At 40.0% G+C, this 23923-nt stretch overlaps 1 protein-coding gene across 1 annotated transcript in view; it reads left to right on the top strand.

Annotated features, from left to right (window-relative positions):
* The first annotated feature begins 4397 nt into the window (after positions 1-4397).
* Positions 4398-23923, top strand: part of ARHGAP24 (Rho GTPase activating protein 24) — a 278923-nt gene continuing 259397 nt past the window's right edge. The window contains exon 1 of the mRNA XM_069781438.1: positions 4398-4413. The gene's annotated coding sequence lies outside the window, so the exon portion shown is untranslated. The remainder of the gene's footprint in view (positions 4414-23923) is intronic.

The following is a 23923-nucleotide window of genomic DNA, read 5'->3' as shown; positions in this document are numbered from 1 at the left end:
TCCAGGGAAACAATATCCACAGCCTTTCCCTTGTCCACTAAGCAGGTCACCTTGTCATAGAAGGAGATCAGGTTAGTCAAGCAGGACCTGCCCTTCACAAACCCCTGCTGACTGGGCCTGATCACCTGGTTGACCTGCATGTGCTGTGTGATGGCACTCAAGATGATCTGCTCCATAACCTTCCCTGGCACTGAGGTCAGACTGACAGGCCTGCAGTTCCCCAGATCCTCCTTATGGCCCTTCTTGTAGATGGGTATCACATTTGCTAACCTCCACTCAACTGGGACCTCGCTGGTTAGCCAGGACTGCTGATAAATGATGGAAAGTGGCTTGGTAAGCAGTTCCACCAGCTCCCTCAGTAGCCTTGGGTGGATCCCATCCAGCCCGTAGACTTGTGTCTGTCTAAGTGGTGTAGCAGGTCACTAACCATTTCCTCTTGGACTATGGGGGCTTCATTCTGTTCCCTGTCTTCCAGCTCGGTAGCCTGGGTACCCCGAGGACAATTGGTCTTACTTTTAAAGACTGAAGCAAAGAAGGCAGTAAGTACCTCACCCTTTTCCTCATCCTTTGTCACTATGTTTCCTGCCCACATCCAATAAAGGAAGGAGATTGTCCTTAGCTCTCCTTCTGTTGCTAAAGTATTTATAGAAACATCTTTTATTGTCTTTTATGGCAGTAGCCAAATCAAGTTCTAGTTGGGCTGTGGCCCTTCTAATGTTCTCCCTGCATAACTTCACAACGTTTTTGTAGTCCTGAGTTGCATGCCCCTTCTTCCAAAGGTCATAAACTCTGTTTTTTCCCTGAGTTCTAGCCAGGCCAGTCGTCTTGCCCATCAGCTTGTCTTTCAGCACATGGGGACAGCCTGCTCCTGTGCCTTTAAGATTTCCTTCTTGAAGAATGTCCAGCCTTCCTGGACTCCTTTGCCCTTCAGGACTACCTCCCAAGGGACTTTTTCAGCCAGGCCCCTAAACAGGCCAAAGTCTGCCCTCAGGAAGTCCAAGGTGGCAGATCTGCTAAGCACGCTCCTTACTTCTCTGAGAATAATAAACTCTATCATTTCATGATCATTCTGTTCAAGACGGTCTCCAACAATCACATCACCCACAAGTCCTTCTCTATTCACAAACAACAGGTCCAGCAGTGCACCTTCCCTATTGGGCTCACTCACCAGCTGTGTCAGGAAGATATCTTCCACACACTCCAGGAACCTCCTGGACTGTTTCCTCTGCTCTGTATTGTATTTCCAGCAGACATCTGGTAAGTTGAAGTCCCCCATGGGAACAAGGGCTAGCAATCATGAGGCTTTTCCTAGCTGTTTACAGGATATTTCATCTGTCTCTTCATCCTGGTTGGGTGGTCTATAACAGACTCCCACCATGATATCTGCCTTGTTGGCCTTCCCTGATTCTTACCCATAAACAATCGACCCTTTCATCACCATTGTCAAGCTCTAGACAGTCAAAACACTCCCTAACATACAGGGCTACCCCACCGTCTCTCCTTCCTTGCCTGTCCCTTCTGAAGAGTTTATAGCCATCCGTTGCAGCACTCCAGTTGTGTGAGTCATCCCACCATATTTCCGTGATGGCATCTATGTCATAGTTTTCTAGCTGCACAATGGCTTCCAGCTCCTCCTGTTTGTTGCCCATGCTGCATGCATTGGTGTAGATACGCTTCAGTTGGGCTATTGTTCCTGCTCCTTTTTTAGGGCAGAAGCCCTAATTCCTATGTGACCATTCTCAGGTGCTTCCATGGTTTCTAACCCATCAATAACCCTCATGTCTTTGCTGGCACGTGGATCTCCATCCTCTACCTCCACTGAGATGGCAGGCTGAAGGACCTCGCTAGCACGCCACCCCCAAGCTTATCTCTAGCAAGCCTGGTTTTATCCCTTTCCCCCTTAAAATCTAGTTTAATGCTCTTTTAATGAGCCCTGCTAACTCCTGTGCAAAGATCCTTTTCCCCCTTTGAGAAAAGTGTGCCCCATCTGTCGCCAGCAGGCCTGGTGTTGTGTAGACAGACCCATGATTGAAAAACGCAAAATTCTGCCAGTGACACCAGGCTTGGAGCCAGGTATTGATCTGCTGGCTCTTAAACCATAGTAGAGAATGCTGAAAACAAAAATTGGAATACCAAAAGGACACTGAAAATTTTGGTAGTCTGAGGGTGACTGGCAACTCTCCCTTGGGAAGGAGCTTGCGGAACAACCAAGTTAGTGCACACAAAAGCATCAAGTAAACGAAGGGTTTGTAAGTGAGTCTGAATTGGAGTCTGTGCCCAACAGCTAGGTTGTGCCTCCAAACTGCTAGAGGTGATATGCAAATAAGCTTATCAGGGTGAGGGGCAGTGCCGAAGGTGCTGTGCCCTGCATTTCTAGCTCAGGTTTTGAATTTGCACTGGGATTGATGTGATGTAATTATTCACTAACCTTGCAATGAAGAGGGCAACAAAACATTGTTTTAACTTGCTTACCAGCCCATTAGCTTCAGGAACTTGATATGCAGTAATTTACTGACTGATGCATTTCTGAGTGCTAAGGCTTCATTTTCTAGCCTTTGGAATATAGTTATTACTTTGAATGAACGAAGCTAATCCTTAATGAGTGAAGATGTTGGAGAGCAATCTGTCTCACTCTCTTGCATGTTCTGTAAAGCACACTATTTTCCAAGTGCAGTATATACTGAATGTTCAGGTGAAAGGTGCTAATTTCCTGAGTGCAGCTGAGTGTTGTCGGAGATCCCCTGAGAATTCCTAAGCAGTTCATCTCTCAGGATTTAGTACCTTCCTGGGTACATCTGACATGGTGTTGCTCTTTTGTCTTCACCTAAAATAATGCTAGAACAGTATTATCATTCTTTTCTGTTGAACATCAGCTAATGCTGATAGTACTGTGAGAAAGTACAAACAAGAAACCCAACCCCTTTCTTTTGGATTTTGTTGTTCTCCATATGATTATGAGTGGAACTGTATATCTGAAGTGTTCTTGTACCTTACAGAAACAATCTACTACAGCTAGTGAACAATAAATACGAAGAATCATAACCACCTCAACTCTTCCTGCTGGTTGACTTAAATTGTATACCATTTCTAATAACATTGTAAAATTGTTTGGACAAAACAAAACCATTCTTTCTGTAGATTAAACATACCTCTTAGCATACCTCTCAGTCATAGCATTATGACTGAGATTTGACTCATAATGCAATTGTTCTTTTACCTGTAGCACTAGGTTTAATTTCTTGTTCTGTAGCTTCCAGGAAGCCTTTTTCCCTTTAGTCATCCAGTGCAAGCATGTCTTAAATGACCCATGGTGCGCGTCTTATGGTAAGAATTAGAAGTGGGAGAACTGCTTTGGATGAAATATGAAATGACCAAGATTTAATCTCAAAAATGGGGTTAAACTTCTGTTAGGTTGTGGACCCTATAGGTTCTCCTTGTAGGTTGCCTTGTACTATGCTTTACTTTGCCAGTTTCTCTCCTCTTCTAGCTGGTTACTTTGGTTATTTTAATGATCAAATCTAAATTGTGTTTAGGAATTCTAGGAAAAATGATGTCCAGGATTGGGATGAGCATCTGGCCAAACTGAATCTCTGAGTCCAAGGTTGTGCTCTCAGTGCTCATTCATACAAGTTGGTGGATTCTTCAAATCTGAAAGTTTGAAAGCCATAGTGAAACCATGATAATCCTGACCAGAATCTCACATTGAGAGTTTCCATTCAGTGGAGCTATAGTATTACACATCACATTCCAAAAGAGGTTTCTATTAAAATTTCTGCAGAGGTTTCAACATCCCACCTGTCAGCTTTGTAGAGTTGTATTTGCAGAAACAGTAGAACCACATGGTTTTTGGAAATACCTGTTATGATAAGTAATCAAAAAAACTGTTATGTGGAAAAGACTTAATGAGCCATCAGATTTTGGGCAGTAGAATTACATGACTCCTCTTGCCATATGCTTACTTGAGCTTATCTGTTACAGGAGAGGTATTGCTGTGGATCCTGAAATGCTTGCTAAGTAATATGCTAGAAAAAGTAGATTATTACTGTGAACCCTTTCAGGAAGAGCTATGCATTTTGATGCTGCCCTTCCAAGGCTATGTAGTGAGAATAAAGAAACAGCAGAGGCTGGCAGCCATGGATGGATCTCCTTAGAGAGCAGCTCGATTTATGCAGAGGTAACTTACCTCTGTTCCTTTTATCTGAGCCTACAGGGAAGACTGAAGGTAAGTGCTTGTCTAGGGGAGTTGTGTAAGTGGCAGTGGGAGACTGCCTTTTTTTCACGTTATCTTTATTCACTCACCCTTTCCTAGATATGAGAGCTCTACAGAGGCGGGGGACTGAGGAGACAGGAGATAATGTCAACTGATCAAGAGATCACTTTCAAGAGGAAGAAACAGGGGAGCCTGCGCAGAAGGTGGGTCATCATACAAATAGAAATAACTTGTGGTATTGGCTTGCTGCTATGCTTCTTTCCCTTTCTCACAAAGATTGGGTAAGTACATGTTATGGGTTGTGAAGCTAGAAGTTTTTCAAATATGGTTGGTTTGTGCTGGCCCTGAAATAATGCTGATAATGTTAAACTTGTAATAACAATACTTCCTTTTTGACTCTTAGAAAACCATGCTTTCACTTAAATATTTTGTTTTTCTGACTTTAGCATGTTTGGTATGTCCATAACCTGTTGCAGTAATTTGTGTACTGTAAACCTGTATTTATTTGTAGAAATAGAAACGCGTGTCCAGCATTGACAGATGGATGCTGGGCTGTGTTTTTGAACTATGGCACCATCTGTTCAGGTTGATATGGTTTGGAAACAAGCATTCAGTGAGCTACTGGCATGTCCTCTGCTTGCCTGAGGAGAATGCTCAAGACTGCAGATGGGCAATACTTAAAGGTGGCCATGAACCATTATAAGGGAGAGAAAGAGGGGAGAGGGGATCATGGCTCTTGATTCAGTAATTCCTGAAGGGAGACCAACAGCTGAGAAGGAGGTTTGGGAAACTAGAAGGAAGTAAGAGATGTTGCTGCTTGGTTTTCTTTCTTTTTACCAAGATCCTGGTGGCAAGGGGATTGAACACTTGACACTTATTTTTGTTGGGCCAGTTGAATGATAGAGCACCATCACATGCATTTTGGAGAACAGCAAACCTCTGCAATCGCATGGCCCTATCTGTCTGAAAGGGCTTATGGAATTGAGTCCTATTGCCCCATATTATGTGGGATTTATGTCATTAACTTGCACTGAGCCAAACCACGGGTGGACACTGAGGCAGCAGAACCTGTGTCCCAGGTCTTGGGTTCCTAGCCTATCCAGGAGCAGGTCTGTCTTGTGCCTGAATTTGGCTGACAAAGGTAACTGCTCAGAACCTGAGAGTTTGAACATGAAGTGGGATTTCAGAGCTCCTGTCATGCCATTGTTAGTATTGGAGCTGGGATGCCTGTTGTCAGTAAGGATAGAAACCCACCAGAACTAATGAATCTGAGGTGCGGTAAATAGAGTTTGTCCAGCTGACTGCTTGCAGCTATTAAATGCTTTCAAAAGTTCTTGCATCTCTCATCAGCCACAGTATTCAAGTATACCAGTGGTCTGTGTCTGGAGTGTGGCTCAACTTGCATTTTACCCTTATGTTTGCTCCTTGTGAGGGGGAAAAATGTTATTTCTTCACAGATGGGGAGCTGAGAGAAAGTAACTGGTTTCTCAAGAGTCTTATAAGAAGAAGCCAGTGGAGACAATTGATTTCTAAGGATGCCAAATATTAGTTTTGCAGGTTGACCAACGGGCCACATTTCATTTCACAAAGACTGGAGATCTAAGTCCTGAACGCTACGGTTACATAGCTTTATGATACACTGACAGGGGTGTTTGGAAATGTGGGCACCAACAGTTTCTAGTAACAGAGTTGGCTGAATTGTCCCTATTTTTGTCAGGCCAGAAGTAAATTTTTTCTCTTAAAATCCATTCAACACTCCAAAAAAAAAAAAAAAGAAAGAAAGAAATAAAAAAAACCCCACCAAACAAAAAAAAACCCACAAATGAAAACATGATTTTAAAATGCATTTTAAAAAACTTAATGTGTTACCAGGGAGATAAAACCCAGTACTCTTCAAGTGGTGTGCTTGACTGTCAGAATCAGCATTGAGAACAAGTGTCTTAAGCAAGTGGAAGATTCTGAGTTTTCTAGTAACTTAGTCAAGCTTGTTATGTGGTCCTTGCACAGAATATGACTCCTTGTACTCTTCTAGCACTTTCTGCTACAGGCAACAGTTTTACACAGGAAAATATTTTTTTGGTCCTCTACAGAAACTTGTGAAAATCAGAGTTACAGAACAAAGTCAGATCAGTTTCAAAGCTTGTTTGAGTTGGGTAACAAACCATCTATAAGACATTTGAATATAAGTAGCTATTTGCATGCTTTTGCAGACACATATTTGAAAGCTTGTTGTTTCCCCACAAACTATTTCTACTTGAAACAATGGAAGTATATTTGTTACTGGCAATGTACTATTGTTAAATTGCATCATTGCCTCTTAAGAGCTCTGCTTAAAAAGTTCAGAGGTGATGTGGAGAAAAAAGTTATGATAATTGATGTTTTCCTTTTTTTTTTTAATTAAGCCAAAGAATAATTTTTGTTTTAAAATAAAGTCAATAGCTTGGTTTCTAACTAAAATTTTTGGTTTTCCATTAAGAAGTGCAACTTGTCACCAGAAATTATGCTTTTGATCTGCTGTTTTAAAATGTAAAGTGAATAACAAGGAAGATAAATTGATGACAAAATATAATTAGGTTATACAACATAAGAGAGGACTGCAAAAACAGAAGGGAGCATGATGGTAGAATAAAATGCAGTATAGACTAGTTTCAATTTTTTCTGATATTGGCACTTTCTTTTTTGAGAATAATGAAAGGAATCTCCTTAATGTATACTTAGCATGAAAATTCTGAGATTGTTTTTAATAACAAAATACAAGTTCACATGGATATATAAAACTGTCTACAGCTAATACCAAGGAAACCTTTCTATTTAGTCTAACTATTAAGTTTTTGTCATCATAGAGGAGCAATAAATGCCTTCTAAGCCTGAACAAAGATTTTTGTCTTTTGCTCTGAACAAGGTTGGACTGAGCATGTATGGGCAATACTTTTGAATATCTCCCCTTAAAAAGAAGGGAGTAGGAAGTAGCTGTATTCATAAGGTTCCCTGGAAATAGTGTGTCTATATGTGCTAGTGTCAGAAAACTGTATCTTGGGATAGTGCTAGCTGGGATGTCTCTCCAGGTTTTAAATTACTAGACTTTCACTGAATATTTCAGTGATAGATGCAGCTTTTCAGTCTTTCTTGTTTTCCCACCATTTTTTCTGCTTGGTCAAAAGTAGGTCAAAGTCTGAGGAGAAATAACATGGAAATTTGGGACAGTTGAACAGGGACCACAGAAAAGAGGCAGAAGTTTCATGGGAAGTGCCTCGGGGGTGATCTCTGAACAGCAAGTTGCAGCAAATGTTTTGGGGCTGGAACTGAATGTGAAGAATGGAGACAATGGTATTTTTGTCTCCCAGCTACTCCAGGGAGCAGTGGGAGAAGAGGCGTTTAGGATGTACAGTACAGCAACCCTTAGTAGCAATCAAACTGGCTCCAGGCAGAAGCAGGACTGGAGAGGAGCAAACTGCCTCTCCACAGGCTCTGCTTGCTGCTTGGATAGATCAGGCTTTGGAGATTATAGAGGGACTCTTGGAAGGAAGGCATCCTCTCCAGCAAAGAGAGATTCTCCTAAAACTGTTCTTAGTGCAGATGCATCCTGGTGGGCTGTGTCCTGGGGTGGGGAACTCTGGGAAGATGAACCCTCCAACTTCATACCCCAAGTGATATTTAGCCCAGGAGAACTTGTGTCATGGTGGAACCTGAGACAGCCTGCCCCGTTAACTGTCTGCTAAACTGACATTTCTGTTGGTGATAAAGTTTGACAAAGAACAGCAAGAGAAGCCAGATCCCTTGAGGGTTTGTATATGTGACAGTCGATATTTCTCGTAGCAGAGACAGAGCTGAGTGGTTGCCCTCAGGGCAAAATGATAGAGTACTTCAGATGCTCTGTAGCTCATCCTGTGCAATGAATGAGACTCTTAGAAAACTGAGCTCTCTGCTAGATCAGAATACAAGAGCCCTGGTTATTAAGCTGCTGAAGTCAACTGTACAGCTAAAGCTCTAGCAAATGAGCAGTTTAAAATGATTTCATGCACTTAAAGGTAGATTATAATTTTCCTTATGGAATTGGGCGACAGGAGAAAAAAATAAGCTTGCAAGATTATCAGCAAAGTGGTAATTGCTTCAGTTGCCTGCTTTGGGGTGCAGGACACTGACAAATGAATTGCAGATGTTGTCATCTGTCTGAAGCGCTCAGACTCTGATTTAGTCTGAAAGAGCTTGTCAGTTTAATATTGTGTGTGATCATAATGGTTGTCAAATAGAAATCGGATGGATTGTGTAGGAAAAAAAATTCACGATTTAAATGTGAGTCCTGGATCTAGGAAGGTGGCTTTCTATAAAGTTTCAAATAATATCTTTACATTTGTAACAGAGATGTTAAGGGTAAATTGCATTTCAGTCAAGTGCATGTGATTATTTTCACCTTTGATCTCTGTCATGCTGTTTTGGTGTGGGCTGAAAGTCCAAAATATGATTCAGTCTGGATTTCATACCCTGCATTTCAGGGGCACTGAAGTCTGAGACTTGGCTGTTCAGCAAATAGCAGACACCAGCTTCTCATTTAATCTTTCCTGGTGGTACTCAAGTTTCTGTCCAGTTATCTGTCCAATTCAATTTGTTGGACCTGACTGCTCTTTCATACTGACACTTTCAATGGCTCTGTTAACTCCAAAAGTCATATGTGTGCCACCTAAGTTTGAGTACCCAGGGCATTGTGTTATCAATTATGTGGCTGTCCGGACTGAATAGTGGTTGTCACTTAAAATCCTAGCAGACATGCGATCTCAGTTCAATCATTCCACCCAACTGTTCACAAAGGCAGGCTTGTCTTATTTGCTTAAAAGTGGAGTAGCAGGGTAGGGAAGAAGGAAGTAAATCTGTTATCTAAAAAATAACTTGACTTTCAAATCTTTAAGGTGCTTCAAGCTGTATTGAGGCAAAGGCAAAATCTCCAGTAATGAATTTCACAAGGACTTGGGTTCAATTCATCCTTCTGTCTTAGTTACATAATTGGCTTTCATCACCTTGTTTCCTGAGTGGTTGCTGGCTGGTTACTGCTCTGAGATTTATGGAAGTGTCTGTTCTTTCCAAGTCAGATACAGGGTAAAAGTTCAGGCAAAAGACAGAACTTTTAAGGCAAGTAGGTCCTGTAGGCTGTATTTGCTCTGTATTCAAGCAAATGTTCTGTTGATATTCTAGTTTTGCCAAAATAGGTATCATGGGATTTTGGTCTTACAGGTGCCAAGTTAAAGAAGTGTGAAAAATATTGAATAGTATGACCAAGGGAGCAAAGTTTTCTCAGAATATGGGAAAACAGGCGAAGAAATGTTCCTTCCAGTAGGGCTTACTAATTATCTTAGAGGGAGGCAGAAACTACTCATCTCGGAAGAGCAGAAGAGAGCTAAGTTTGTCAGAAGTTGCTAAGAACTTCATGCTTAAGCTTATTTATTTAGGTAGCTACCTGTCCTACACAGTCATAATATCTACAGGAAAACCCTAACATAATTAGGTAGTTTAATGAGTTTTATATCTAATCCTTCCATCCTATCATGTCCATCCCTTTGCCAGACCATAAAGGAGTATTACACAATGTTTTCTTTAGCTCACCCAGTCTAGTTTTAAATGCTGAAGGTGTAGGAGTTTGTGCTGATTTACCTGCAGGTAGCCTCTGGCACTTGCTCACTGGCACCATTAGAAGACAGTGTGGGTATTTTAGTCTTGCCATTTAATCTGACAGTTGAAAAACAATGCTGTTTATGTTATCTCATGCTTCTCTGTATTCCTTATTCATAATGGTATGGTAACATTATTGTACTTGCTGAACATAAGCATGCCTTAAATTGTTGGAGTATGTCCATTTTATTCTTTAAAAAAAAAAAACCAAAAGCTTTTACTCTCCATTTTGAGGGAAGGATTTGGATTTAGCAGTAGAGTAGGGGAGCTGCTAATAGAACATAGACATATACAGTTTTCCCTGTCTCCAGACCAGAGTGCTGGTTAGTTTCATCAGTGTGTCTAATCCCAGACTATTCAAATTCAAGTCTTTGGTAAATGCTGTGGTACTAATCCTAAAGCTTTGGCCACACAGTTGAACATTACTAGCTGAGAAGTGGGAATTAGCCTAGTTACCAAAATCAAAAATCTGTCTGGAGCGAGCTTCCATCAGAAGGCAAGAGTTGAAAAGCAGGTTAGGCCAAAAACCTAAAAATTACTTTAATTCCAGATATGCTTCTGGTAATTTCTTTTTCTCTTATGGCCCTAACTAGAGCCAGGGCTGAAAATTCTTTATACTACAAGAAAGTTTGAAAGAGAAGCCTGTTGCTGTGTTGGCCTGAATAGCCTGTGAGGCAGACTGCTCTCCTCTATGGATTCACTAAGCTCGGGTTTGTTTTAAGGCTAAATCAGAATTTTGGAGCTTCAGGCTATTCTGTTTTCATACCTGTTGCTCAGTCTGTTCCTGTTTCTGGTAATCGTAGATTCCCTTTACCTTTATATCAAAGGAGTCAATTGTGCAGTTCTTGAAAAGAAGCTAGAAGTGCTGCTTACTCACCTGTGCAAAGACTGTCTGAGCTGAGACTTGCAAAGATTGAGTCATCTGCTCACTGACTGATACTGAATGCCTTAAATACTCTTCCCGCCTCTGTAGTTTGCTTACAGTTGATCATGGTCAAAAAGAGCTACACAACCTTTTTCTCAATGTTAAGGTTCAAGAGTATTTACATGTTTGTTTCATATACCATACCCCCAGATAGGGAGGAGTTGTGCTGTTGGGAGGTGGAAATACTTCCCTCTTTAGTTAACCACTTAGAAGGCAGTGTGGTTTTTAGGGAACTTGCAGGATCCTTTTGCTTGCTAGACTCTAGTCACAGTGCTTCAATACCCTGTGGCATAAGAGTAGCAATGAATCCTCATCAGAGTTGAGGAAAAAAACAAAGCTTGTTGGAGATTACTGAAGGTCAGCATCAGCTCTGATTGGCCTTAAGGCACAAGAGTGTGCCATGATGCTTTACAGCTGATCGTTCAGCATTGCACTGCTCTGAATGTGCCAGGATACCCCTGTCTTCAGGTGAAGACAAAGGCAACATAAAAGATGAGGTTATGCCCTACAGTGTGGTTCATGTTTGTAGTAGCTTGCTACTGGTCTCTCTTGAGGTAGAGTTTGGAGTTTTGAGGCTTTCACCTACATAGGGAATTAATGCTTGCTTTTATGGACTATTCAGCCTTTTAAGAAGAAACTATCTTATGTGATGGCAAAAATAAACCAGACATACATTTCTGCTGCCCTGAGCAAAAAGCAAAGTTGTATAAAAAAATTTTAAAATTACCGTTTTATTCAGATGGGTTTTTAATCTACCAGCTTCCTTACTGAGTTTGTCTTCAAAGTTCAGAGTCACTGGTTTTTATTTAGGCAGTTAAATTTAGGTTCTATGGGAACTCTTCTGAGTAAAAGAAAACTTGATTATTCACAGGAAGTAAAGACAACAGAGCTAGATTGCTCTCAGTCTTACACCAGTGAAAGGGCAAAAGGCAATGGCCACAGACAGAAAAACAAGAAAATCTGTTCTAACCTGTCAAGGTGGTCAAGTATGATCAGAGGTTGCTCAGAGAGGCTGTGAAATCTCCATTCTTGGGGATGTTCAAAACCCAAATGAACCCGGTCTGGACAGCCTGTTCTAGCTGACCTGTATTAAATAGGGGCATTGGACCAGATGATCTCCAGAGGTCTCTTCCAACTTAGTCCTCTGGTGTTTTGTGTGCAGGCTGCAACCTTGCCCTCTGTAAGCATCTATGTGAGGCAGAAAACTGATCGTTTTACTACAGTAAGATGAAGAAAAGCTTTGTTCAGCCATTCAAGCAAAAGAAGACTCAGGAGTGCTGCCCTTTTTGCAAAAACTTATAATAATGAATTTCCTGTTCTAGCCTATAAAATATGTTGAGGAATTCTAGGCTTTATAGTGTTGCCTGTAAAAATAGGCTGACTTGCTTATTTTCTGCACTTGCATGAAAAAGTCTATTAAACACTGTTGTGATCTGCCACAGCCTGACTCATGATGCATTTATTTAGTCTTCAGTTTTAAACTTGTATGCTTTCAGTATCTTCTTACACTGACAATCCTGTTAAAGTATATGTATAAAAGCAGGTACAACACTTGATTTGATAGAAGTGTTTTATATGCATGACTTTGAAATGGCAGCCTCAGCTAAAACCTATGGACTGCCTTAAGAGAAAGCCAACACACTTTAATATCACACCTTTTACCTTTATATAACACATGAAATGCATATAAAATCAATGTACTTTACAGAGGGGAAAGCCAGACTATTTTAGGGATGCTTTGGGTTACTTTTACAGGCTATTCATTGTATCCTTTCACCTGTAAAGCCATTTGCCCTATAATTGAGAAATCTATGTACACATTGTGGGGGAGAAGGAAGAAATTATGTAAAATAGCTTTCTTGGACATGAAAATCTGAGCTCTGCTGTTCTGGAACATACTAATGTTAAAATCAAGTCCCGATAGTTGCAGCACTGGTAGAAACCTTTCCATTTCCAGAAGACCACATCTCCCTCTGATCCTTTGCAGGAGCACCAGACCTGCCCTTCAGGCATCCTTCTATGAATAAATGTGGTGAAATGAACATGACTTAACCTGAAACACAGAGCAACTTGGGGAAGGGAGGGGGAACTTCACATACAATGCTTTTAAGGGAAGAAAACTAATGTTTGGGAAGTTCTAATAAATTATAGAGGTTGAGTGGGCAGACTGTAAGCAAGTAGAGTACAGTGCAATACTTGCAGCAGTGTTGTGTTTTGTAAATATAAAATCTTCCTGCAAACAATTTGATTTGCATCTGTGGTAAGAATATAACCATACCAGCAAAGCCTGCTGCAGAGTTGATGCCTTTCTACCTGAAAATTCCCCTAATGGAGTTAAAGTTCCCTTAAAGCTGGCTTGCAACTTGCTTAAGTTGATCTATCACTAGGCTTTAACTCCAGGGGTTAAAATTAGCATTGATAGGTCTTTTGCTTCATTTGCAACATGTGTAGGTATCGGAGATACTTAAAATTGTTGCTTCTTTATCAGTGCTAGCAGAAGATTGTGTGTTGTAACAGTGATTTTTGTCCTGCTGCAGATGAATTGAGGAGCCTTAGTTTAGTGGCTTACAGAAGCAACAAGTACACAGTCTACATGGTGTGGAATTTAAAATAGGTTGGAATACTATTAACCTCAAAATAGAAAGCCATTCTAATTGTCAGCTGGTATATGCCACTGTTACTGGACTAGTATAACAGTGATATTCCCATATCCTATAGACAGTTTTCCTTCTGTTCTGCTTGGTTTTGAAAACAGTACACAGAAAGAAATTAATGTTCCTATGAGTTCACAATTGTGTGCCTACTACATGAAAGACTAATACTTCCCATAGTGTCAAGTGCAATTGTGTGTTTTTTAAAATAAGTGAGAACAACAAAAGTAATGAAAGGTGATACTTTTGTATCTTTAATGCTACTTCCAAGTGAGGTGGGGTAGAGGTTAAGGTTTGGGTCTGAGTATATTTTTAACAGACTTGGTAAATTAATGCAATAAACAAGTGTAAATAATTAACTTAACATCCTTTCTGTTAGGGACCAAGCTATTCATAAGTCTGAGGGTTAGAGTTGTTTCTTAGTGTGGATAAAGAAAGCCTTTGCCTTTACAGAACACTGCATGGGGCTGTCGTTCTCTATATTAATGCCTCTTGCTTGAGTTCTGCTTTGGCAGAGAACTTGTAATTAATATAATGTGCTACAGTATCTGACTATGGCAAGGTTCAATTAAAGGTGCTTTGGCAGCACTGGCACACAATTACCTGTTTCTGAGTTCATTTTATAACTTAAAAATGTTATTTGTAAGCTGGTTGCCTTTGGATTAAATTACTATGTTAAAGTTGAATATTTGGGAACATTTTTAGTAGACAGCTGCAACATATAGTATGATGTCAAAAGCCCTCTTAAGCTACTTAGTTTTCAGAGTCAGGAGACAGCTTTTTTGGGAAACGGATGAGCTTTACTTTTCTTAGAAAAGCAGCAGAAAGGTGTCACAAACCTGGCCATAAGCAGTGGGAGTTATGTGTACACAACCAAGTTATCACGATTTCCAAGGAAAAACCTTGTGGAATGGTTTAAAGAGGTTGGTTGTTTTGTTTTGTTTTAAGAGATAAACTCAGGACACGTAGAATTCTATTTTGAAATAAGCAAGAGTTAGTATCTTTAGAAAAATTAAATCCCTAATTGTGAATAACTTAAGCAGTGATTTCAAATTATAAACAGAAAGCGTGCTTGCAAGAAAATTGACTTTATGACACGAGGCAGGTGGAACAAGATGGGACTTAGGCAGGGGTAAGATGAGAGAGAACCGAGATTCTGAGCAACCAGCTGTGTATATTTACTGGCTTTTTGTTTGTCATAGCTGTTATGAGTTGTCTTAAAGGTATCTTGTCTAATGTTTTCAGAGCCACAGATGGTAGGAGGAAACATGCAACTGGTGAAGGCCTAGACTTGTGCAAAAGTTGCCCACAAAAGCAAATTGCAGAAAGCATTGTACTGTGTTTCAAAGGGTGTGATCTGGATTAGTGTTCTGAAAGTCAGCATTAAATATTCATAGTTCCATAAAATAAGACAAAGTGAAATTGGATCACAGCTGTTTCAGCTGTTCCGTGTATTCCTAAAGCCTGCAGGATACCTTCTTTTCACTTGGATAGCTGTGGCTGTCAAGAATCCTTGCTGCTTTTTCTGTAGAGTGGAAACATGACTCTCTATGGGGGTCATGCTTCACATTTAGGTCTCTACATAAATGAAGTGGGGTGGTTTTCTTCAAAACTGGGAACAATGAAGCTTCTTTAAATCTGGGATTTGATATCATTTCCCTTTGGAATATATTTAGTGTAAGGGGTTTGTACCAACAACAGTACAAGCCTCTCAAACCAGGAATAAGAAAATCGACAAGGAAAATCTGAAGTGGGGTCTCCTGTATTCTTCCTGAATTTCCATCCAGAAAATTAAGCCATTGATTTTGAACTGCCTAGCAGTGTGGATTTGTAACCTTGCTGGCACTGAAGAGATGCTCTTCTGTCAGACAGCTGTGAGAAAACTTATTGTGTAAGAAGAGTTTTCTGTTACCTAAGACATCAGTGTTTAGTCTCAGAAACTAAACCTTTGAGAAGAGCATCTATTCCTTTCCACCCAGTTCCTATGGAAGTGTTGACTCTAAAAAGTCTCTGGCTCGGGTGACAGTCAGGGAAGGTGTTAGCTGAAAAGGTTGATGTTTCTCTTAGCTGTCTCTGCTAATCCTGTCTGTATCAGTTTGACCTGGCTAGCAATGGATTAGCAGTTAAAGCAGCTGGAATAATGGTTCAAATGAAATTTAGAATAACAAAATTCCCCAGTAAGTGGAGCCATTATGCTAGTTTACTCTATCACTAAATTCAGCAGTGACAACTGTACTAGATGGGCTGTAAAGGTAGGTGTCTGTGTAGCATACTTTATTGGTCTTTTGCTTCAGTGATATTTTAAGTTTTATGATGTATAACTAAGTTTCTGGCATTGGCTGAAATGAATTATCCTTTTAGCTTTCTCAACCACTTATTGCTTTTGATGCAAACACAAAAGATAAGGTGTGTTTTGAGCTGATAATTAAAAAAAAAAAGGCACTGAAAATTGATAAATGCCACTTTGTTATGTTTTTTGTAATCCATATGATTGCATAGATGGTATATACCATTAAATCATCTCATTAGGTAAAACAAGGAATGATGCAAAAATGGAAAGAAAACTTTGCAGGCCTTTTTAGATCTGGTATTAGTCAGGTCCATTTTAGGTCAGTAATGACTGAGAAGCATTTTCATATTATGTTCTGATGATTTGTTTTATATCAGCTTGTTCCAGACATAGGTGAAGACGTCAAAGAGGAGGTATCTTTCAGCCTATTGTGGGCAATACAGCCAGAGCTTGTCTGAAGAAGTAGGTGATGTAACAAAGAAAGAAGGTACTTTGCTCCTTCTGTCAAGTAGTTCTTCCCAAGCTGCGGTTATGGAACTCATTTGGGTTTCCATGCCTTCCTTTAGAAGACAGGGTTAGTGTCTTGCACATCAGCCCTGTTCTGGGGTTAAAGTGGGACAATTAAGAAAATGGTGAGCTAGGGTTCACTGGTGCAGAGCATGTGGGCAGCTGCCTACTTTGAGTGAGAGAAAATAAACACGGCTTGTGTTTACAAACCAAACACATGCAGGTGCTCTAGAATTCATGGTGTCAGTGATGGATTTCAAGGGGATGGAGAGGACTGTTAACATTAGAAGGAGGCTAAAAATGCCAGAGTGTGTGTGTAAATGCTCACTTTACTCCCCCTGTTTGGTATGGTTGAAAATATTACAATCACCTCCTTCCTTTGATCCTAAATAAGGATTAGGAGCACTTTTTTTTTTTTTTTTTTACGTTATAGCACTTGTGACATACCTGAAGTGATCCATCTGATCAATGTGACTGGGGTTTTAGGTAGATTTTTCTAGACAGAGGGCATGATTCACTTGTTTGGTTGCCCTTAGACCACTGCGCTCATGTTTTGGGACCGCTAGTTTTAACCAAGGAGCAAGCTAATGATAAATTATGAAGAGGAGGGTGTAAAAGGGCTGAGAAATGAAACTAACAAACAGTTGCAGTGTTCAATTTACACTGTGAACAGGGGGTTCACCTTTCCAGCTCTGAGTTCCCTTTTTTGGTGTCTTAATAGGTTTTATTTTTTATTTCTCTCAATACAGAGCTAAGCTGTCCCCTCTAGCATCTGTTCTCCAGAGCCCTTCCTCTTGGGAAAACTTGATTGTGTTAAGTCATTACCTCTGAGAACGGAAATGCTATGTTCCCATTAGCATTCATGTTTCTTGTGTGTGTCTATGTATGTATAAGAAGCAAGCAAATGTTCCCTTTATACTGTTGTTTTTAATTGTTGCCCATTCATGCTTTTGATTGTTCTAGGTTAAGTAATTGAATGATCTGGTGTTCCTCAAGGTCTGTTAAAGAGTCCTAACACAAAATATTACTCCTTCGCAGCACTTAACCCATGATCTTGATATATATATATATAAAAAAATCTCTTGAGATATAAAAAAAACCAAACCTTGAGATATAAGACCTGTGTACTTCATAATGTGTGACATGCTCTTCCAGGAACATATTTCCAGTCTTAGGTAGATGTACTAATTTCAGAGTTTGGCCTCTGTAGTACTAGATTGATTCTCAGGCTGTAAAATCCACAAATTCAGTTTAGTCCATGCCCAGCTCTCTGAGATACTTGAATAATGGGCTATTATGTCTAGAGATTGTTGCTTGTCTACTTGGTTTATATCAGGACTGATGGTTGGCTGACTCATGTGGTGCAAACTGAACCTGCTCAGAAAACTTTTTGTATGATCTTGCATTACTAGCTCAAATGATGGCGTTGCTAGCAACACAAAAAAGAACTAATTGTTCAGTTCCGTGGTGGTAGTACATTTATTAGTCTTAAGCTTCAAACACTTTGAATTCAATTAGAAATAGAAGCTGTTTGGTTTTAAATGCCTTCATTAGTTAACCACTTTCAGTTATTTTAAGCTTCTTCCATAAAATTTATTTAGTTGAATGCCCAGCAAAACAAGCAGTTCTGCGTACAGTTATTTGCTCATTAAATGTGCTACTCGGTGGATTTTTTTTGTCTGCTCTTTGTGTTGGTATTTCAGCCTTGATGTACTGTACAGGCCACTTCTGTCTTACCAGGATGATTGTCAGTTTAACCAAAGGAGTAAAAAATCAGGGAAAAGCCTCGTCCAGTAGTTAAAGCACAGGACTAGTAGCAAGGCTTGCTGAATTCCAGGCAGTGGTGCCGTGCAGGTGTTACCATGGTAACTTGGGAGATAATTAGTGCTGTCCATATGAGATACAGGCTCTGAGTTGTATCACAACTGGACTTCTCACTGAAAGCCAGGGGAAGTAGGAGCTAGATGAGCATTTGAAAAGTTAATTCATTAATAACACTTATTTTCTGAGCAGTTACTGCAAGTTGATTGAATAGTATGCTTAAGGGTGGCATGATCTGTCCTTAACTAAAATAGCAGTGGGGAAAGAAAGCATTTATGGGCATGACCTGAGGGTTTCATTGTTCAGTTGCCTCTGTATTCCAAATTATTTCTATTCCAAACACATTTATTGAAAACTTCCTGAAGTGGCAGGTGTTGAGGGAAGGAAGAATGTTTCCAAACCTGTGCTATGCAAGAGATTCATGGGCTGCCCAGGCTGGCTTTCAGTCAGTTTTCACTGTGGTCTCAAGCAGACTTTACACAGGATATGGATGGCTGATGGGAAAGGGCAGCACATCTGTCTTCCGCTGACTTTAACCCTTTAAGCTGTTTGTTTTCAGTGCAACATGAGACTCCTGGCAGATCAAATCTGTGTTTGCTTTCCCAGAACGCAGGGAAGTTGGCTCCCTGGCAACTGTTATGGTTTCATTAAGATTTAAGATTTTTATGGGGTAGAACATTTTGTACCAGTTTCACTGTCACTTGACACCCTGGTGATGAGACCGATGAAATCCAATTCTGTGTGTATGTACGTACTTCCTGTTCTAAACTTGGATTGCAAGGATTATTTCTTTCAATGTAGCAGCTGGCTGTTAAGAAACTCCTTTCAAAGAGACCACTGCTGTAAATGTTCCCACAGACCTTCTCATGTGCCCTCCCCATGCAGCCCTCTTTGAAAGCTCTCTCTAAAGCAGGCATAGCTGGTGTTGGAATAATACCTAAGCTTTTTCCTGGTACTTCAAGATGATTTACTGTAGTGTCCCTCCTAAACAGAGGTCAGACCAAGTGAAATCCAGAGAGGCATTATTAATGACACTTGCTAGGAGAGAGCAGAAGAGGAGAACAGAGGAGACAAAAGGACATAAAGTCGCCTTACATGAACTATCTGTCAGGCCAATGAACAAAAATGGTCAGTGATTTGTCAGGAGGCTGAGTAATGAATGGTATGTTCTCAGTTGTTCCGACTTTCTGGAATGGCTGCATGATACAGCCACCATAGAGACGACCTCTGTCTGGACACCCAGAGAGACCATAAAAAATTAGCCACAAGTCAGAAGTTACCTCTGCAAACCCCATGGGAGATGGTTTATAGGACTTCAGGCTGGTGAGCTCATCAGGTGAAGAGCTGGAGGACTGGAGATGGCTGCCACCCACTGTTTGCTGGTTAACTCTAGTACATCCTTTGACCCTTCACCTTCCCCTTCAAGACTGCCACATCAAATGTCAAGGGAGGACTTTAAAGCTCAGAGTTTTTTTTGACTATGCTGATGCAGAATTGTTTGACTGCTATATGTTGTATATTGAAATCTGCTGTGTACCAGTCCTGGGATTTGGTTTTTGGCTTGAGTTCCAGATCTGGTTGCTTGCAGGTGACGCAAACTCTGAAAATAAGAAAACTAAATGATGCCCAGTGTCCTTCAGGTACTGATAAATTTTTAGGGTAGGTAAGAGCAGGTTATAGAAAGGAAGAATGAGATTTAAGGCTAGGGTATGTCAGGTTATATAGCCAGCTCTAGATTAAGAGTTTTATGCATGTTTTGGTAAAAGACTCAAGCATTACTGTTCCTTTATTAATTAGTATCTGAGTTCTCTATACTAGTTATGTGTACTTTATTTCAAGTGTCAGTTCACAGATAAGGTTTGTTTGCATTCATACTCATGCTTGCTCTGTGTCATAATTTTCATAGTTATAGGAATGAACTTGTTTGAACATTCCTAGTTAAGTGTAAAAAAATATTTTCCCATGAATATTATCTTTTTGGCAAACATTTGTGCAAAAAGGACCTGCTGTGGAAACTGTTCTGTGTGTTTGGGAAAATCTTACTTTGAAATCACTTCATGTTGCTGAAAAAAAGTTTCAGTATCAGTCGTTGCACAGAAGGCCTGCAGAAATACAAAATTTCACCCAACTGTCTGTGATATTGATAAATAACACTGTACTGCCTAAAAGATTCTTGGGGATGAGGCTAAAGTTAAGGGCCATATTTTCAACAGTATCTGAGGAAACCTTACGGCCTGTTTGAGCAACCAGGATATGCTTCTTGGTTTTGCATGTGCAAGTCACATTTTGTGTTGCAAGGATTTAGTAACTGGGAAAATTTGGTATTGATTTCTTGGGATGGAAACAATTCAGCCAGGTGAAATTTTTATATGCTAATTTTACTAATGTAAGAACTGTTTTAATGATACTGTAAGTGTGTGATACTATGACTGTATCTGAAAACTTCTAGCAAATATGTTATTGCTTTTGTTTTCAGTTTGTCAGGTAACACCATTATACTGAGGGAAAACTGCATTTTGTCTGGGATCCTGAATGCAGTTTTCTCTCTTTTGTTTTTGATCTGAGGTCTGTAGGAGGTCACTGGAGATGATGGCTGGGAACAAATGAAAGTGTGCTAGTACAGAAAGCTACAATGCCATAATCGAGCATCTGTTGCTGTAACGCGTGAATATTTGGCATTCTGGGAGCTGGGGCATGGATTGTTACTAGCTCCTTCCCAAGGTTATTTCAGAAGCACATAGAGCAGCTGGCAAGGTCTGGGGCAGGTTTAACTCTCTAGTGGCTTCCAAGTGCATGCTTCATTAAAAGTTAAGTATGCATCAAGAAGTTTTTCACAGCATTAAGTTCTTTCTGTCCTGTAACTTATGCTTGACCTCAATAATAAATCACTTGGTCACCATCTGAATGAATTACATAGGGTAGGACATGCAAAAACAGAAAATAGAAACCTACAATAGGTTTTGATGGGGTTAGGTGATTGTTTTTGAAACTGAAGGGTTGAGCAGAACTGAACAAAATAATATGATCTGTTTATTAGGAGCTGACATTACAATATAGCCAGACATTAACTGCCCTAGTAATGACCTGTAGGATGTAAGGACACATTCTTTCATCAGTCATCACTGTGCTATCCAACTAGGTAACCGAGGTTACAGTTTGCCATTCTTCCTACAAAAGGTTTACTGCACAACTGGATACTGGCAGCTAATAAATTGTAGACTGTAACATCTTTCTTCTTTCACATTTGATCTGAGCTTCTTAGCTGTTTGGTAGAAGAGTTTAGACTCAGTATAGTGAAATAATAGCAGGAGAAAGTATTACTCATATGTGAAATGAAGTTCCATTGTTACTTAACATGCTATTATACCTAGCTTGTTCGTCTACAATTCAAACGTGGTTGTAGGATTAGTTTTTGAAAACCTACAATGTGAAGTCATGGAGACAGGTGAGCAAGTCAAGTGAAATGCAAAAAGGAGTAGTGACAGTATTTTTCTTGGCTTCTTAAGACATTATACTTCATAGCATCTTTGAAACTTGAAATTGATCACTTTTACAAGAATGTTTTGAGAATAGTTGAAGAATATACTCACTGTGTGGTCATGCTTTACTTCCCTGAATGTACATTGAGTTCATCATGGAATGCCTGTTAGTTCTTGAGCTATCACAAAAATAATTTTTTAGTGACTTAAGCAATGAACCATTTTAGTTTTGAACGTTTTGAGGGGACTTGGTTTTTTTGTTTTGGACTTTTTACAGTGACTTAAGATTTAACATGCTTAAGATATGATCTTCTTTAACCTCAAAGTAATCAAAGTGTATGCAGAGAAATGATGTTTCCCATTTTTGTGGCATGTTATTATTGAGGCAGTGAAAAATGGATGAATACCTGGTCATGCACTAAGGCTGCTTGCTGTGCCTAATAAAGAAGTTGCTCATGGATGTCCTCACTTTGTTCCCCTCTCAGATGGCCTGTGATGGTTAGTGTGCATGGAATGGTCATTGGGTGGTAAAAAAAAAATCTTAACAGGTGAGCAAATCAAGGTGTCCAGGTGTATACAGAAGCTAAAAGTCACTATATAAAAGAGGTGAGGTAGTCTTTCAGCATTGTCATGGGGTGGGTGGTTTTTATCAGTGCTTAATACATAGCATCTTCTATTGTGTAATTTGGTTTGAGGCACAGTTTCAGTATGGTTTACGGGGGAAAATGTGTGAAAGCTTCTGAGGCATATCTGTTGCAGAAAATGCATTGTAGTCTTCAGCTTGTAATAAATTGCTATTTAATTCACTGTACAAAAGTGCTGTTCACATTGTTCATCCTCTAGTCTAATATTGAATATGATCTTACTTGCAATGTGATTTTTTTTTTTTTTTTAATCCTTAGTTTCCTATCTTCTGATAGTAGCTGTCTGAAATGTTGCTTGAGGGAAGGAAATTAATCTTGTCTAGTAATTAATCTGTTAGCTGTTAGTCTTGTACCTTTTACAGAAATCAAGACTGATTTCCTCCATAGATGTTCTATAAACACAACACTGGCCACAGCAGAGCTCCATTCCCCCATGACCTGCTGCATTACACTTGTCCTGGAGGCATTCCTGTATCTGATGGAAGGGCTTAGATCCCACTATTCTTCATTTTCCTTGTGTCTCTGTTGAGATAGGTGCCAACCAGTAAGAAGCATGAGAATAGCATAGTGTTGCATATACTTTTACAGTAGCACTGCTTATTTTGCACTACTTTTATCTCTAGAAGAGTAAGTTCCTTTCAATGCTGTATATAGAAGTGTCATGTGTTCATTTTATGTCAAGAGTTTATTCTCTCCTAGGTACCTGTGCTTGGCTTGTAGACATGAGGAATCAGAGCCCCACATGAGGAATAAGTTGCAAATATAAATCAAATTGTTCAGTCAGTCCAGGCTATGGTTTCTAAAGCAAACTGATACATGGTGATGGCTGTCTGGTGGTTGATGTAGGTTTGTTTGCTGAATATTTTTTGCTGCTGTAGGCTCTATTTCCCTGCTTTGAAATCTTAGAGATTGCCCACAAGTGTTTTTCCATAAATAAATTGTAGGTTTCCGGAAAAAAAAAAAGAAGAAAACATAGTTCCTGTTGGGTTTTCATCCTGCCTCTGCCATAAGGGGAATATAAGCAAAACACACATTTTAGGTCACATAGATGTGGAAATTGTCAGCATATGGTGTCCAGCACCTCCTGTAATGACTATGCTTCTTTGGCCTTCCATTTTCCCTCAGGGAGTCTTGGGTCTCCCTTGTCAGACTGAAACCCATTAGGTTCATGTGTGATATGTAAATATTTTGTATTGATACTCTTCCATGAACTTGGAGCTAAAACAAATGCTGGATTATTGACATGTCTCAGAAGAAATTCCTATTCTGACTTAATGCCATGCTTATTGATGTAGAAATTTTTCCAGTGTATATTCCATGATTTAGAAGTGACATGAAACTTTGTACTTGATTTCTTTCTGTATGAACATGATAGAAAAGGAAAGTTTTTGTTTGCTAAAGATCAGATTATATAAAAAGGTGTCATGGTTTAAGCCCAGCCGGTAACAAAGCACCACATAGCCGCTTGCTCACTCCCCCCCCCCCCCCCCCCAACCATGGTGGGATGAGGAGAATTTATAAAGGCAGGCTTGTGGGTCGGGACAAGGACTGGGAGGGATCACTCACCACTTATGGTCACAGGCAAAAGACAGGCTCAACTTGGGGAAGAAACAAAATCAATTTAAGTTACTATAAGTCAAATCAAACCAAGGATATCAGGAAGTAAAACCAAACCTTAGAACACTTTCCCCCCACCCCTCCCTCCTTCCCGGCTCAACCCCACTCCCGGTTCTCT

Source organism: Haliaeetus albicilla, chromosome 1, assembly GCF_947461875.1.
Source record: "Haliaeetus albicilla chromosome 1, bHalAlb1.1, whole genome shotgun sequence".
In the NCBI taxonomy this organism is placed as follows: Eukaryota; Metazoa; Chordata; class Aves; order Accipitriformes; family Accipitridae; genus Haliaeetus; species Haliaeetus albicilla.
The sequence above is the reverse complement of the archived record's forward strand: the minus strand, read 5'-3'. Positions and strand labels throughout refer to the sequence as shown.